Source organism: Paroedura picta, unplaced genomic scaffold (genome assembly GCF_049243985.1).
Source record: "Paroedura picta isolate Pp20150507F unplaced genomic scaffold, Ppicta_v3.0 Ppicta_v3_sca21, whole genome shotgun sequence".
Taxonomy (NCBI): Eukaryota; Metazoa; Chordata; class Lepidosauria; order Squamata; family Gekkonidae; genus Paroedura; species Paroedura picta.
The window spans coordinates 4,440,197-4,456,090 of record NW_027518618.1 but is presented as its reverse complement, the minus strand read 5'-3'; the positions used below and the strand labels follow the sequence as shown (position 1 = coordinate 4,456,090).

Sequence of the window (15,894 nt, the reverse complement as noted above, 5' to 3'; positions counted from 1 at the left end):
GCCCTCCCCCCCCACCCGCTGGTGGGCGTTTCAGGGTCCAGCTGCCTCTGGACGGGCCGCTTGCCTGTTGCTCTGAGGCAGTCTGAAAGTTTTGGCTTCATGTTGCCGTGACTGGGGGGGGGGCTTTCAAAGGGGCTTCTGCACAGTGGGTGTGCCCCAGGTCTGGCTTTCACCCCACAGCCTCCTCTGGTGTGCTCCTGCCTTGCTTCAGTCGCACGAGGTGGGTTGTGGTTCCACTAGATGGTCATGCTTGTAATAATGTGTTTCACTGTGGTTTTATAGATGATGTACAAGTAACGCGTGTTGTCGACTGCACACAGCCTGTGTGCGGGGGGGGGGGGGATATTCAAATGAATTCAATATATAAATGGGCTTCTCGGACACCCGTCTGCTCTGCTTCTGCCCTGGACAGTCCAAGGGGCGGGGGGGGGGGTTGCTTGCAGCCGGGGGCTGGTGAAGACGGGGCTCAGTTTCCTGTCGGCAGAGCAGGGCTCCGCTTCCTCCCTCTCCCAGGGTAGCCTGTCGGTCTCCCTGCAGGGCTGCTCCCGGGGAGCTGAGAACGAGGGCCTGGCAGGGACCGGCAGCAGGAAGAGGGTAGGGAGGGCACCTCTTAGAATCATAGAGTCATAGAATCATAGAATACTAGAGTTGGAAGGGACCTCATGAGTCATCTAGTCCAACCCCCTGCACTATGCAGGACACTCACAACCCTCTCGCTCATCCACTGTCACTTGCCTCCCCCTTGAGCCTTCACAGAATCAGCCTCTCCGTCAGATGGCTATCCAGCCTCTGCTTAAAAACCTCCAAAGATGGAGAACCCACCACCTCCCGAGGAAGCCTGTTCCACAGAGAAACTGCTCTGTCAGGAACTTCTTCCTGGTGTTTAGACAGAATTTCTTTTGAATTAATTTCATCCCATTGGTTCTGGTCTGTCCCTCTGGGGCAAGAGAGAACAATTCTGCTCCATCCTCCATATGGCAGCCTTTTAAATACTTGAAGATGGTTATCAGATCCCCTCTCAGTCGTCTCCTCTCCAGGCTAAACAGACCAAGCTCCCCCAACCTTTCTTCATATGTCTTGGTCTCCAAACCCCTCACCATCTTTGTTGCCCTCCTCTGGACACGTTCCAGTTTGTCAAAATCTTCAACTGGGGTGCCCAAAACTGAACACAGAACTCCAAGTGAGGCCGAACCAGAGCAGAGTAAAGCGGTCCCATCCCCTCCCGTGATCTGGACACGATACTCCATTTGATACAGCCCCAATTCCCATTTGCCTTTTTAGCCACTGAGTCACACTGCTGACTCATGTTCAGTGTCTGGTCTACTCGTCTTCCCTTAGGGGAAAATGTCATCTGCATCCTGCCCATTGATCCCCCCCCCCCTGCTCTGAATGAGGTTGAGATCGTAGCAGGCCCTTCCTCTGCTGGGGGGAGGGGAGCAAAAGGGAGCAGTTCCCCTCCCCCAGCCTTTCCAAGCACCTGGGACCCGCCTGCCTTGCTTCCCCTTGAGGGCTGGAGACCAATCCGTGGCAGGATTTGCAGGGGCTGCTGGGGAGGATTTCTCTTCTTTCCTTTCCTTTCCTCTGCAGACATTTGGTGGGGCACACTGGTGCGCTGCACTGTGCTTGAGGCATTCAGCACTTCTTCCCCGGGATCCCAGGCGGGGCTGGGGGGCTGGGGGGGGCTGGCTTGCCTCGGCTTCCTTGCCGGCTGGCTGAGTCAGCGGGGCCCTGGGGGTGGCGGTCGTGGTGGCAGGAGCCTGTGGTGACTGGGAGCTCCTTCCCCCTCCACAGCGTCCCTGCTCGAGGGACAGACATAATGCTCAGCCGGGAACAGGCAGAGCCCCGCCTCCTGCTGGCCTGGCCTTTCCGAGGAAAGGGCCCTTCAGCCAATTAGGATATTCTGCAGGCAGCCTCCTTCCCACACGGCAGCCGAGCGTGCACGGCTGGGCGATCCCGACATGGTGCTTTTTGGCTCTGCTTGTTTTTTGGAGGGGGCATCAGTGGGCCCGCCAGTTGCCTTGGCTTCCTCAAGAAGGCAGCCAGAATCCTTCCCAGTCCCTCCCTGCTCAGCTGAGCACCCCCTCCTGTGCTGTGCTTCCTCCTTTCCACCCTCTTCAGAGGTGCAGTCTGAGCTTCCGGGATTGTGCTTGAAGGATGCAGATCCTGTCCTGAGCCGTTCCCTGACAGGGAGGCGTTGTGGCCACCGGCCTGCAGAAGAAAGCCGACTGGGGGCTGGGCTAGATGCCCGGGGATGCTTTGGCCCAGAGTGGCCCACTGCCAAACCGACTTGGTGTTGTGGTCGAGAGTAGAGGCCTCTACTCTGGAGAGCTGCGTTCAATTCCACACTCCTCTTCCTCCATCTGAAGCCTGCTGCACGAACTTGGGACAGCCACAGTCTCAGGGCTCTCTCAGCCTCCCCTCCCTCACAGGGTGTCTGTTGTGGGGAGAGGAAGGGAAGGCGATTGGAAGCTGCTTTGAGACTCCTTCAGGTTGAGAAAAGCAGATATGAAACCCCAACTCTCCTCCTCCTCCTCCTCCTTCCTTCTTCTTTCTCTCCATTCCCACCTGGCTTCATCGGCTTAGGCGCCCCAGGACCGCTGCGGGCAGTCACAGACAAGGGGCTACAGGCCAGTGGCTGAGAGCCCTCTCCCAGCAGCTGGGACGGGAAGTCATCCCTCGCTTCTGGCCAAGCAGAGTGCCAAGGAGAGCTGGGACTCTTAGGGGCCCAGGGGACCCCACTAGGAGAAGGCAGGCAGCCGGCAGCCAGAAGTCTCAGCAAGGGGCCTGTCTTGTAGGGGAAATGCAGCCGCCTGCTGAGCCCCAGGTATTGATCTGCCTTCCCCCAAGCCACTGAGTGTTTGCTTCCCAAAATAACTTCTGCTCTGTTGCAGCAGGAGAGAGACGTTCCATGCAAATTCCCTGTGGTGGAGAGACGGAATCCGGAATGAGGCTGGCGGATCGTCCTCCTCGGGTGGGGCGGGTGGGGGGGGGTGGCAGCCGAGAAGAACTGAAGACAGAAGGAAGCCTCGGATCCAGCCTTGGTTCGAGACCAGACTGTGACCGGCAAGCGGACCTCTTGTCCACCTCGGAGGTGCTGCTGGGCTCGGACATGGCTGTCCTGCCGCGGGTCAGCTGTGGTTGCCCTCTGGCGCTCTTCCAGGCTCGGCAGGGTGGCTGGCTGGAGACTGGCTGCTGCCCCACTGGCTATTGTAATTGGGCTAGTTTTCTGAGCCGGGGGGCAGGAGGGGGCCTCATTCGGCCTGACTCTGTCACCCGAGGGCCAGCACAGTGTTGTGCAGGGGTAGTCAAACTGCGGCCCTCCAGATGCTCATGGACTACAATTCCCATGAGCCCCCTGCCAGCAAATGCTGGCAGGGGGCTCATGGGAATTGTAGTCCATGGACATTTGGAGGGCCGCAGTTTGACTACCCCTGGTCTTGTGGCTTGAAGACGGGACCAGGAACCATACTGGAATCCACTCACCGCCTGAACTACCTCGCAGGGGTGTTGGTGTTGGGAAGATAATGGAGGGGGAGGGAAGAAGAATACAGACACACGTTTCTTTATAATCACCTCATGACAAAAGTGACATATGCCATGCCCCCTTTTGGGCAGCTGGCTTCGAGCTACTGGCAAGATGGTGGCCATTTTCTGACCAATAGCAGTGCGAAGGGGGCGGGACTTAGGAGTAAGTCAGGGTGGCTCTGGCAGCCAATGGGGGCACTCCAGGGGGAGCCAGCAGTGGGGGAGGGGGAGCTTGCTTAGAGAGAGCTTTATGGGGAACTGCGTGGGTGCTGGGCCTGGGAGGGCGGGGGAGGGGTGCTTTGGGGAAATTGCCATGGGGACATAATGGGCAGCGGGGATTTTGAGAGTGCTTGGGCGGAGACTGCAATGCACAGCCGGGAGGAAAAGGCAGTTGTTGGTGGAGACTGCGGCTGGTGGGGGAGGAAATAAAGTGAGTCTTCCGAGGGGCCACTGGAATTCTACACTGGCGTGTCCGGTGTGCCCTTCCTCCACGTGTTTCCCATTCCCAGAGGCCCCGTGTGCGTCCTTGCGTGCGTATGTGTGTGTTGTCAGCAGGTGCAGTCTGGTGCAAGGGGTCCCTTGTCCAGGAGATGCGCCTCTAGTGCTTCCAGGGACTTGCTGGCTTGACTGGCTTGGCCGTCTTCAAGCAAAGGTTGGATACACACTTTTCTTGGATGCTTTAGGATGCTCTGGGCTGATCCTGCGTTGAGCAGGACTAGATGGCCTGTGTGGCCCCTTCCAACTCTATGATTCTATGACCGGGAGACAAGGGGCAACCATACACTGGTTTTTCCTGCAGTTTAGCAGTGCATTCCACTTGGTTTAAAATGAAATCCTGCCTCTAACGCTGCTTTCTGCTCGGACGTTTTTCACCTTTCTTTTCCCCCATCGGCATCATTTTCATGACATTCAGGCACCACCACAGAGTCAGTTCACTTCCCCCTCAGGTTACCTGAGAGCGCATTTCCCCAGGGATTTTTGCGAAATGCACACCTGTCATGCCGTCTTCTGCAAGCGGATGCAGTTCCGCCACTGGGGAAAGCTTTAGATTATGTGTTTCTGAACTAACTTGCAGCCTTTTCGGTGGCTTAAATGAGAGGGCAGCACCCTAGAAGCACAGGGGTGGTAAGTTCAATTCTTGCTTTGGCCAGTAATTTCTTCCCATCACAAAACTGGCAAAACCTTCCCCCCCCCCTCCCATGCTGACTCCGGTTGATTCAGTTTAAAACAAACATTTTCAAAATTGATGTACACAAGGTCATGCTGCAAAAATAAGTCTGCCCTGACTTTAAAGTGAACTTTTCAAAACCCAAAAATGTGACTTGAGGGAAGGGAGGTTTTGCCAATTTTGTGTTGGAAAAAAAATTACTGGTCAAAACTAGAATTGAATAAGCAACCTTTGTTGTCCGGAGCTACTTCCCTCCCACCGCTGAAGAGTGAATTCTGAAACAACCGTCTAAAGCAGGGGTAGTCAAACTGCGGCCCTCCAGATGTCCGTGGACGACAATTCCCAGGAGCCCCTGCCAGCAAACGCTGGCAGGGGCTCCTGGGAATTGTAGTCCACGGACATCTGGAGGGCCGCAGTTTGACTACCCCTGCTCTAAAGCTTTCTCGGATTGTTTTACAAACCAGGTTAGTGAGTCGTTTGCTGCCTCTCTGAGAGTTGAGGGGGAGGGGGGAATAGAGCTGCCTGCAGTCATAGGGTAGCCTGTGACAGACTGCACAAAACCCCATGCTTTGCAGATTTGTAGAGTGTGTTGGTGGTGGTGGAGGGGTGATCAGCAAAAAATGACACTGGAGAATAAGCCCAGCAACTTGAGGAAATGCCTTCCTATGAACAGGCTAATTGCTAACTGGACCAAGATGGAAGTTTATTCAAAACACGCCTCCCAACCCGACCCCTGCACATAAACCCCGATTCATTTTTGGGAGGTGCAGAGATTATCCTGTGAGTTGTGAGTGTCCTGCATAGTGCTGGGGGTTGGACTAGATGTCCCTGGAGGCCCCTTCCAACTCTGTGAGGACCGACACAGATCGTTTCTGTGCAGAGTTGTTCACACAACTCCCAAATTAACCCCTGCCACATCCAGCACTGTGAAAAGCAGCGTCGGAAGGGCTTGGAGGCACGGCTCTGCCAAGCAGGTGCCGCATTCTGCCACGGGAAGCAGTGCAGTGGCTCTGGCTGGGCGGTGCCCATGATGCTGAAGGGGCAAGAGTGTGACCCCCATGGCAGCGCAAAATTTCCGTGCCAAGTAAGCAGCCTGCTGATCTATAGCCATGGAAACCCGAGTCCAGGAGCACCTTTGAGGCCACCAAAGATTTATTCCAGGCGTGCTCGGGGGCCGCATAACTAGTTAGCATGCCAGAGTCTTGTTCATTATTGGAATTAGGAAAGGACTGACAGATTGAGATCTCTTTCTCGATTCTGTGGGTGGTGGTGCATGGCCGTCCTTAGTTGGTGGAGCAATTTGTCTGGTTAATTCCGATAACGAACGAGACTCTGGCATGCTAACTAGTTATGCGCCCCCCCCCCCCCGAGCACGCCTTGGATAAATCCTTGTTGGTCTTAAAGGTGCTCCTGGGCTCTGATTTTATTGTGCTACTACGGCTACCAATTTGAATATAGCCGTTGAGTTCTCTTGCCCTCCCCTCTGCCGGTCTGGTGTTCTCTCTCTGCTCCCTTTGCTCCCCCTTGGTCTTTCCAGCGCAATTCTCCCCCTCTGCTGGTTGGAACTGAAATCTGTGACACGAAGAAGGGCGGCTTTTAAATTCTAAATCTTTAATTCTGGTGTTCCGCTTCGTGCAAAGCTTATCTTAAGCTGCAGGCTGCAATCTTGTGGGGGCACAACCAAAAGCAGAGAACCGAGGAAAGTCCTGGGATGCTATCAGAACATCAGAGCTGCTTTGCTCCCTTTGCTGACTCCAAAGACCTAAATTGGTTCGTTTTAATCAGAGCTAACTTGTTTCCTCGGCCGGGCCTGTGTCGACTGGCACATCAGTATGGAGGGGCTTTCATCTTGTGGACTTGTGTGCGCCTCATGCTGCTGGGGGGGCCTGCCCTTCTGCCTCCCTGCCAGCTTGGTGTCTTCCATCTGCCCACTCTGATTCCCCCCTCAGCCCTTGACTGCTAACTCCTGCTCCTCTCTTCCATCAAGATGGAGGGATTTAGCCATGCAGCCTCTGGATGTAAGCTAGCGTGTTAAGGAGAAATACCTTGTTACCTGCGGGTTTGGGCTTGGTGTACCCCCCCCCACACTCCTTTAGTTAATTTGGCAGAAGACAGGCAGGAAGAGGGAAGCCAATCGTGGCCAAGTTCCGACTGTCCTGGCTTTGAAAATCCCAATGGGCAACCTGGCCAAAGACGATGCAGTGGACAGTTCACACCAGAGCGGGAATCTGATGCCTGGAAGGTCCTTCTCCTCTTAAACGGAGGGTGCTTTTGGAATTGGCCTTGGGGAGAATCTTCTTTTTGAAGTGGAGCCCCAGCGTATCAGGATGCTCCAAACTGAGGGCTTTTTTCGGTGGCTCTCTCCTTCTTTCTGCTCATTCATGCCCCTCCCTTCCTTAAGGGCTAATTGCTTAAAACAATCTTCATAGGTGTGTTCATTGAGTCTGCAGTTGTGCCGTGCCGGCATGTTTTCACCACATCCCATTCTGAATGTAGACTCCAAAAGGCCTGGCCTCCTGCCTCTGTGGTTGTCTCTCATCACTCACTGCTCAGGACTCCCATCGTGGCAGCCGTGCTGCATCTTCCTTGGGAGAGTGGGCAGTCCTGCCTCCCTTCATGCCTCCCCTTTTCTTGGGGAAGGGGGGTCTGAGCATGCGCAACAATGCACTCATGCCATAACACAATGATTCTTTTTAATTGCACCCCCATCACTCAATTCAAATAACCCAAGCTGGGGGGGGGAGCGGTTCTTGTGTTGATGCGCACTCAGTCACCACGCATGCATGAAGACGAAGCACGTTGGCCACCATTACACAACTGTTTATCACACTGAAACATGATCATGTTCAAAATTTAAAAATATATATATGGGGGGAGGGGGTGGAGGAGAGGCAGAGAGTAGGCGGAGTTGATACATCATCAGTTAGAATCATAGAATAATAGAGTTGGAAGGGACCTCCTGGGTCATCTAGTCCAACCCCCTGCACTATGCAGGTCACTCACATCCCAATCGCTCATCCCCTTTAACCTGCCACCCCCTTGAGCCTTCCCAGAATCAGCCTCTCCACCAGATGGCTATCTAGCCTCTGGTTAAAAACCTCCAAAGATGGAGAACCCACCACCTACCGGGGAAGCCTGTTCCACTGAGAAACCGCTCTGTCAGAAACTTCTTCCAGAGGATTAGAGAGAATTTCTTTTGCATTAGAATCAAAGAATAATGGAGTTGGAAGGGACCTCAAGGGTCATCTAGTCCAACCCCCTGCACTATGCAGGTCACTCACATCCCAATCGCTCATCCCCTTTAACCTGCCACCCCCTTGAGCCTTCCCAGAATCAGCCTCTCCACCAGATGGCTATCTAGCCTCTGTTTAAAAATCTCCAAAGATGGAGAACCCACCACCTCCCGAGGAAGCCTGTTCCACTGAGAAACCGCTCTGTCAGAAACTTCTTCCAGAGGATTAGAGAGAATTTCTTTTGCATTAGAATCAAAGAATAATGGAGTTGGAAGGGACCTCAAGGGTCATCTAGTCCAACCCCCTGCACTATGCAGGTCACTCACATCCCAATCGCTCATCCCCTTTAACCTGCCACCCCCTTGAGCCTTCCCAGAATCAGCCTCTCCACCAGATGGCTATCTAGCCTCTGGTTAAAAACCTCCAAAGATGGAGAACCCACCACCTACCGAGGAAGCCTGTTCCACTGAGAAACCGCTCTGTCAGAAACTTCTTCCAGAGGATTAGAGAGAATTTCTTTTGCATTAGAATCAAAGAATAATGGAGTTGGAAGGGACCTCAAGGGTCATCTAGTCCAACCCCCTGCACTATGCAGGTCACTCACATCCCAATCGCTCATCCCCTTTAACCTGCCACCCCCTTGAGCCTTCCCAGAATCAGCCTCTCCACCAGATGGCTATCTAGCCTCTGTTTAAAAATCTCCAAAGATGGAGAACCCACCACCTCCCGAGGAAGCCTGTTCCACTGAGAAACCGCTCTGTCAGAAACTTCTTCCAGAGGATTAGAGAGAATTTCTTTTGCATTAGAATCAAAGAATAATGGAGTTGGAAGGGACCTCAAGGGTCATCTAGTCCAACCCCCTGCACTATGCAGGTCACTCACATCCCAATCGCTCATCCCCTTTAACCTGCCACCCCCTTGAGCCTTCCCAGAATCAGCCTCTCCACCAGATGGCTATCTAGCCTCTGGTTAAAAACCTCCAAAGATGGAGAACCCACCACCTCCCGAGGAAGCCTGTTCCACTGAGAAACCGCTCTGTCAGAAACTTCTTCCAGAGGATTAGAGAGAATTTCTTTTGCATTAGAATCAAAGAATAATGGAGTTGGAAGGGACCTCAAGGGTCATCTAGTCCAACCCCCTGCACTATGCAGGTCACTCACATCCCAATCGCTCATCCCCTTTAACCTGCCACTCCCTTGAGCCTTCCCAGAATCAGCCTCTCCACCAGATGGCTATCTAGCCTCTGTTTAAAAACCTCCAAAGAGGGAGAACCCACCACCTCCCGAGGAAGCCTGTTCCACTGAGGGACCGCTCTGACTGTCAGGAACTTCTTCCGGAGGTTTGAGCTGGGAAAGGAGGAGGAGGCAGACTCAAATCCGAAGCTTCCTCTTTGGATAGCCGCAAACTGCCTTCCAAGGGGACGTGGAGAAATCGCGGTTTCTGAGGATTCTCAAACTGCACGACAAACAGGGATTGAATTCAGATTTGTTCCTTAAGACCTGATTTTTGTGTTCAAGGTTTGTTCCTGCGTGGGACATTCGGAAGGCCGCTGCAGCAGTTTTTGTGACTGTGAACCAGTCTGTGTTTTGTGGGTGTGAAGGAGCTCTTGTGTGCATCACCAAAAGGCAGTGCCAAGAAGCGTTGTGATACGATCCTCACACGTGTCTCCAGACGGCCTTTCTGCAGTGTTTTCTCAGTGCACATGCCTGTGTCAGATGGTTCAAATCATGAGGGAGGGAGGGAGAAAGGAATCGCTGGAGCTGGAAGTATGGCCAGAAGTCACTCTGTTAGTGGGCTGGCTCTGGACATCTTTGCCATTCTTTTTTCTTGCCCATGCGCTCCAGGTATGTGGTGCTTCACAGAAATGAATCATGTTGAGGGCCAAAACCTGGGAAGGGAATTTTGGGATCTGCTGAACTTTGCTCAGCAAGGACAGGAGAGACCGGAATTGCTTCTCTTTTTTTTTTTAGAAAGATACTCCCTTGCTAAATCAGGAGAATGCTTTGGACACAGTCTTTTGATAAGCTTCCCCATGATATTCTTATTGGCAAGTTGGTAAAATGCAGTGTGGATCCTATGACTATTAGGTGGATCATGAACTGGTGGACAGATGGCACCCACAGGTTGCTCGTAAAGGGCTCGTCATCTTGGAGAGGAGGGACGAGTGGAGAGCTTCCGGGATCTGTCCTGGGCCCTGCGTTGTTCAACATATTAATAAATTATTTGGATAAGGAAATAGAGGAGCTGTTTGTTAAATCTGGAGATGACATTAAACTCGGAGGGGTAGCAAACAAAGCAGAAGACAGAATCAGAATAGAAGATGACCTTGACAGGCTAGAAAACTAAGGCTAAAATGAATAAAATGAATTTCAATAGTAATAAATGTAAAGTTCTTCATTTAGTTGGGAAAAATCAAATGCATCACTATAGGATGGGTGTGACTTGTCTTGGCAGAAGTATGTATAAAAAGGATCTGGGGGTCTTAGTAGACCAGACACTGAACCTGAGTCGGCTGTGTCATTTGGTGGCTAAAAAGGCAAACGGGATTTTGGGCTGCATCAAATGGAGTATCCTGTCCAGATCACACAAGGAGATGTTAATGCTTTACTCTGCTCTGGTTAGACCTCACTTGGAGTGCTGTTTTCAGGTTTTGGGCTCCACAACTGAAGCAAGATGTAGACAAACTGGAGCATGTCCAGAGGAGAGCTATGAAGATGGTGAAATGTTTGTAGGCCAAGTCATGCAAGGAAAGGTTGAGGGAGCTTGGTATGTTTAGCTTGGAGAGGAGATGACTGAGAGGGGGTCTGATAACCATCTTCAAATACTTGAGGGGCTGTCCTAGAGAAGATGGGATAGAGTTGTTTTCTGTTGCCCCAGAGGGTTGGACCAGAACCAATGGGATGAAATTAATTCAAAAGAATTTTTGGCTAAACATCCGGAAGAAGTTCCTGACAGTTATAGTTGTTCCTCAGTGGAACAGGCTTCCTCGGGAGGTGGTGGGTTCTCCACCGTTGGAAGTTTTTAAGCAGAGCCTCGATAGTCATCTGACAGAAATGCTGATTTTATGGACAGGCAGGTGGTGAGGGGGTGGGCAGGAAGGGATATGCCACTGTTTGTGTCTTGTGTCCTTTCCTTGCATAGCCATAGAATTGCTGATCGCCACTATGGAATGATATGTGAATTTTCTCCAGGCCAGGCTGAATTCTGGAGATTGGGGGGGGGGGGGAATCACTTGGACATGAAATGGGGGTTACTGTGGTTAGGCAGGTAGTTGTGAGTTCCTGCATTGTTCAAGGGTTAGACTAGATGACCCTGGAGGTCCCTTCCAACTCTTTCTATATTATATGAAATTGTTACTCCCAAGACTCCAGTTTAGATAAGGGCTGTGATTGGTGGGGTAGCCTTCTGGGTCCTCCCAGACTGCTCTGGGACTGCTCTGGTGGTGGTGGTGTTGGTGTCAGCCTTGTTGCTCTTTGTGGCACTGTGCTTGGACACGGATTTCCCCAAATTATGTTAAGAAACAAATGCCAGCTGGCAAGGCTCCAGTTCAGATAGGGGCTGTGGCTAGGAGGTCAGCTTTCTCTCTCTTCCCCTACCCCACCCCTGCTCCCCATGGCTGCACCGTCTGGCTTGGATTGTGCCAGGGAAAGTAAGGGGACTCCATGGGTAGGTGAGGCCATCGGCTGGAAACAGATTGTTGCCTGTGAAGCAACAAGAACAGCAGCGTTTAGTGTTTGTAAAAATAATTTGATGGGATAATTGAAAATGACCCTGCATTGCGATTCCTGCAGGCCCAAATTGACCCACCCATAATGTCCCCACTCAGCGGACTACACCTTTAATTGGATAATGCTGCTGTCAGGCCAGACACATTTCATGCAGCAGAACTGAGGTGAAAACTGCTGAGGGAGAAATCTAAAGACCATATTAAGAAAACCTTCCCATCCGACTTCATGATGTGGGAAGGGTGTAGGGAGAGATCTGACCTCTGAAATGCTGATCTGCATTTTACCTTCCCTCTGTGGAATCCTTCTGTCCAGGGGAATTATTTAGTGCCCCAAACAATCTGGCTTGGATAACAAAAGGCTCCGGAAAGGGCCGTGATATTGCCCCAAACCCGGGCACCAGCAGAGGCAATGGGGGGGGGGACACCTGACAGCCGGCTGACCCACCCAATGACCCACCCAAGGGCCAAGCCACTGCAAGCATGCCACCCTGGCCCAGCTGCCACTTGCCCCGCCCACCCACGTGCCCAGCAGGCTGCGCAGATGCAGAGCCGTCGCAAGGGGCCCACCCACTGCGCAACCCACCTGCCATGAGCATGCCCCATCTGCCGGCACACCCAGAAGGCCGGGGGGCTGTGGAGGCGTGGGGGGGGGGAGTTGTCCTGTCAGCAAGTACACTGTTGTAGGTGCAGCTGGATTTCTTGCCTTATTTACAATATATGTTTCCACTCTTGGTGACTGGTGACTGGCAGCAGTTTTGGCCATGTGGATGGCCGGTCGCTGGTTTCTTCCTCGATCTGCTTCAGCCATGTTTTCTTTGGCGCTGGTCATTGGATCTTCCATTCTGTTGGTTGTTCTCCCCAGAGGGGGTTATGGGGCAGCCTGCTGGTGTTCATTCTGCAGCCGTGGCCAAACCAGGGCACTCTGCACGTTTGGATTTGTTCTTTAATTTGCGGTTGGTTGTCACATTTTGTCCAAATTGTCTCATTTCGATTTATGATCAAATAGAGAGGCACCCAGAATCTGCCACAGGCATTGCACTTGGAAGATCTTGAGTTTGTTTATGTCAGGTTTTAGTAAAGTCCATGTTCCAGATCCGTGTCAGAGGATTGGCAGGATTAGTGTCCAGAAGAGACGAACTTTGGTCTTGAGAGAGACGTTTGACTCCTCCCAGAGGCACCAGTTGACTGTGGCAAATGCTGATGTTGCTTGGCCATTCCCGTTGTGGGCTTCAGTGGTAGGTGACGCTTTATTTTCTTGCATCAATGAGCCTAAGTATTTAAATTCTTTCACTTGCTCAATTTGGGCTCCAATGAGGTATACATTTGTCGGTGACCCATCCGTGGTTATGGTTTTGTCCACATTTATTTTTAAGCCATGAGATTGGGCAATGCAGGCAGTGTCATAGAGGATTTTAGAAGCCCCTGAATCTGTATCTGCAAATATGGCACAATCATCTTCAAACATTAGATACGTCAGGAGATTGTTTTGGCCATATTGAACTCCACGTCGTTTCTTGAATGCTGTTCTCATAACGGCATCAACTGTGATGTTAAAAATTAGGGGAGAGGCCACATCTCCATGGTGTCAAGAGCAGACAAAACTCACAACCAGGCTTCTATAGAAAGAAAGCTTTAATTGGAAGTAGATCTGAACACTATAACATTTGAAGTCAAGACAGTTCGATATTCAAAGAGCCAACAGTTACCAATACAATTCTCCCGCCTAAACCCAGCGTTCCCCAGGAGAGGGGGTTGCTCTCCCACCCAGGTGCCATCCCAGGTTTCTTGCCAAGGTGCCAAAGTTAGCACGGCCTTGGTCAGACCGGTGCCCCAGGCTAGCAGATAAGATGTTTACAGGAACACAGGGAACAATGTTTCACAGCAGGGAGAATATGCAGTGTGAAAACTAAGAGATCAGAAAGAGGGGAGAGATCAAAGGAAGACTACAGGCATAAGCATTCGGGTTACATGGGAAAGTTTAGCAAGGACATAATACAACAAGGTGGAGTCTCTTAGGTTCACTGAAACATGGCAGAGAGCAGGGACTGATCCTGACACATGCAACACACCAGTCTGGATGGTGATCTCCTCTGACCGCTCATTTCGAATTTGCACTTGGCTTGTTGAACCATCATATGCTGTTTGGAGGAGTGTGGTTATTTTGGAGGGCACATTTTCAGTTTAACTTGCATAGAGGCCAGGGGACACAGTCAAATGTTGATTTGCAGTCAATAAAGGCGATGACAGTTCTCTTTCCGCACCCAATGCTCTCCCCTGCTACTTGACTGATGGTGAACATTTGATCAATACAGCCCCGGTGATGTCTAAATCCTGCTGGCTCTTCTCAACTCGTCTGTTTGAGATGTTCCCATAGCCTTGATTGTACGGTCTTCATTAATAGTTTCTTAATAACTGACAGGAGGCTGATGCCACGGTAATTCTTGCATTCTTGGTTAAAGAATTCTGCCATCGCTGCAGGCATTTGATAGTAGATTTCACAAAAGTACCGTCTTCTTCCTTAATATTATCATTTGTTGACTTAGTTTTACCACTTAGTCATTTGAGGGTCTGATATAGCAGCGGTCCGCAACCTTTTGGCTGCCACGGACCGCTGCTCCGGAGACTGGGGAGAGAGAGGCCCGGGGGCCCGCGCACGCGCGGCAGCCCCAGCGCAAACGCGCGTGCACGGACTGCTGTGCACGTGCGTTTGCACCCGGCAGGGGCGCAAACACGCGTGTGCGGCAGTCCGTGCATGCGCATTTGCGCCACTGCCATGCCAGGGCTGCGGCTTCACCTCCCGGCCCCTCCGGGCCGCCAGCAAATCGGCCGCTTCTCTGGCGAGCTTCTCGCTTCGGGCGGGGGAGGGAAGAAGCCGCTGCCTGGCGCCAAGGCCTTTGCGGCCCGGCATCGGGCCGCGGACCACAGGTTGGGGACCACTGTGATATAGGGTTCTGTTGTATGAGCCACGGTACAGCTGCAACAAGCAAAGTTCAGCAAGGCACATGCCCCTGCCAAAATGAATTGGGCATGCCTAACAGAAGACAAAAATTTCAGACAAAAGTTTCAGACAAAAATTTCAAATTGCTTTATCAAATAAATTTGCACTTCTTTAACTATCAGACGATGTGGACACAGACGAAAAGAAGCTCTCAGAAACTATCCTAGCATGTGCCACCTCTTTATGTCCACCCGTCCAACACCGAAAACAACCATGGATTTGAGACGAATGTATAGACCTCGTAGAAAAATGTAAATGAGGCAAACATGTTGACTTTGAGCAGTCCTGAAGACTGGACAAAGAGGTTAGACAGAAGATAAAAGAGGAGCAAGAAGCTTACTGGAACAATATTGCAGCAGACCCAGAAGAAGCCGCATCCAAGCATGCCTGGATTCAGCAGCATGAAAAAGGGGTCCAGGTTTTCCTCCCTGTTTTCACAAGGCTCTGAGGCACTGCCTGGATCCTGAACAGGGACTGTGCTCCTCAGTCCAGGGTAGAGGCTTGTTCATGTTCAACTATGTATCTCTCCCAATTAGAGATTTTTTAGTCACAGGAAGGCTTCCCCAAAAGTCTAGATGCCAAGAATTTCCTTCTGCGGTGCTGGAAGAGGCAATTCAAAAAAGTCCCCAAGGTGGACAGGCTATGTCCCTGTGGATCAGGGGAGATAGAGACTATGGATCATTTTCTTCTTGTTCAGTGGGGCTGAAGTCATCCACATGGTTAGGTCACACCTCTGCTTGCTCAGGCCGGGCAAACTGAAATGAAAATTTTTGCCAAGGCTCCAGTCTGATTTGCCCTACTGCTCAGGTAGGATGACTTCAGCCCTGCTCTCAGTCTGCTCAGACTGTGGAAATCCAATGAGTTTTTACCTATAGAAAATCCACAAATGGAAGAACTGTATAAAAACCTTCTCATGGACATCTCGGCTCCCAGCACAGGACATAGAGGACATAGAAGGGGATGTTTTGGCAGTATGCACCCAAGGAGCGGTCTGGAGCCCTGGGATTGGGTTTTTGGTGACTGGGGCCCATGGAGACACCACAGGGTGATTGCTTGTGCACCAGGACATGGGAGAGACACAAAGGATTTCGGAGGTTTCCACGTCTCAAAGTACAAACCAAGGTTTCCAGCCATACACATCCAAATCTCCAAGCACAATAGGGGCCAACAGACCAGAAAGCAATCTGCCTGACTACATAGAGAGCCAGTTTGGTGTAGTGGTTAGGAGTGCGGACTTCTAATC

General features: G+C 51.7%; 1 protein-coding gene across 3 annotated transcripts in view; it reads left to right on the top strand.

Moving 5' to 3' along the window:
* LOC143828288 (leucine-rich repeat and fibronectin type III domain-containing protein 1-like protein) overlaps positions 1–15,894 on the top strand; it is a 46,538-nt gene that overhangs the window by 11,706 nt on the left and 18,938 nt on the right. The gene's annotated exons all lie outside the window — the stretch shown is intronic.